Consider the following 2,160-nt stretch of genomic DNA (forward strand, 5'->3'; position numbering starts at 1 on the left):
GCTTATGCTAATCATCATAACATCATATTATATCAAATGGATGTGAAAAGTGCATTCCTCAATGGTAAGCTTGAGGAAGAAGTATATGTTGCTCAGCCCCAGGTTTTGAGGATCCAAAGAATCCATACAAAGTCTTCAGACTCAAAAAGGCGCTCTATGGTCTCAAGCAAGCCCCTCGGGCATGGTATGATACATTGAAGGAATTCCTCATGAAGAAAGGCTTCAAACCTCGTTCACTCGATCAAACTCTTTTCAACAAATCCTATGATAATGAACTATTTGTGTGCCAGATATATGTCGATGATATTATATTTGGCTGTACTGACAAACGATACAGTAATGAATTTGCTTACATGATGAGTGAAGAATATAAGATGTCTATGATGGGGGAGCTGAAATTCTTCTTAGGTCTTCAAATTCGTCAACAAAGCAATGGAATCTTCATTTCACACGAGAAATACCTCAAGGATGTTCTGAGGAAATTCGACATGCATGAATGCAAAGGTGCTAAGACTCCAATGCCTACCAACGGCCACCTCGGCACTGACGAAAATGGTAAAGAATTCGATCAGCAGGTATATCGCTCTATGATTGGCTCTTTATTGTATCTATGTGCATCTAGGCCAGATATAATGCTTAGTGTTTGCATGTGTGCACGTTTTCAAGCAAAACCGAAGGAATCACACCATAAGGCTGTGAAGCATATTCTTCGATACTTAGCTCGCACACCAACACTAGGATTATGGTACCCCAATGGCTCAAATCTTCATCTGGTAGGGTATTCTGATTCTGACTATGATGGTGACCGAGTGTATCGCAAGTCAACATCTGGCACATGCCATTTCCTCGGAAGATCACTAGTTTGCTGGTCCTCAAAGAAGCAGAACTGTGTATCACTCTCCACTACCGAAGCTGAGTACATTGATGCTGGTTCATGCTGTGCTCAATTGCTGTGGATGAAGCAAACCCTCAAGGACTACGGCATCAACATGAAGAATGTGCCTCTCTAGTGCGACAATGAGAGTGCAATCAAGATTGCATACAACCCAGTACAGCACTCGAAGACCAAGCACATCCGGATTCGTCATCATTTTCTTTGGGACCATGTCCTCAAGGGCAATATCCTCATCGACCATGGGAAGACTGATGATCAACTAGCAGATATCTTCACTAAGCCCTTGGATGAGAAAAGGTTTTGCAAGTTGCGATGTGAGCTAAATATCATAGAATCTTCAAATGTTTTGTAAAAACATGCACACATCCTAACACTTATGCAAAATTGATGACTTAGATGTGCAAAACATGATGAATCAATTTTCTTCAACTGATGAAGAATATCACTCTGAGTGTGAAGAAATCAACGAAGAAATTGATTCTCAGGGCCCTACGATAATTGTACGTGGCGTCTGTAATCAACATTCTTATATTGTGGGTCACGCCACCGCCCAACGTGAAATTCCTCAAGTTGAATTTCTTCAAACTCTCATTTCTTCAAAATCGTTTTTCTTCAAAATTGAAATTCATCATTATGACGATTTATCAAAAAAATCCTCAAGTTAGTCAAATCTTCAAAAACACTTGATGACTTTCGTTTACCTAGATAGACTGTGATTTCAAGTCCTCAACACCATTCACTTCTAGCTATTTCTTCAAGTTGATATTTCATCTAAGTGAATGTGATCGGACCCTACTTTTCCTCTATGCTATTCTCATCCAGTCTATTCAATTCTTCATATGCGTTCTACTTGAAACTTTGTTTGAAATCCTTACTGCGTTCTTGTCAGCTCATGATTTTGTAACAAAATCCTCAAATCTTCAAAAATATTTTTTTGATGAACAGTAACTAAACCCTACTTTACTCGTTCGGATAACCACGATCTCCACGATCTCCAGCATCAGCGCCAAAACCATCAGCGCCAAAACCCTCAGCACCAAAATCCTCAGCACCACCACAGGCTTCAAAACCTAAACAGAAGTCGGCCGTGAAGCCACTGCCTCTACCTCCAGCTCCTCACTCCCAGCTGCAACCAGCTCGGAGACAAAGTATTCACCAACTCCTCTGAAGACTAAGGTGACTGCTAGGAGAGGAACAAGACCCAGGCCAAGCAAAATCATCACGGTCCCTTCTGCATCAGAAAGTAGTGATGAATTTGATGATGA

Source organism: Hordeum vulgare, chromosome 7H (genome assembly GCF_904849725.1).
Source record: "Hordeum vulgare subsp. vulgare chromosome 7H, MorexV3_pseudomolecules_assembly, whole genome shotgun sequence".
Lineage (NCBI taxonomy): Eukaryota > Viridiplantae > Streptophyta > Magnoliopsida > Poales > Poaceae > Hordeum > Hordeum vulgare.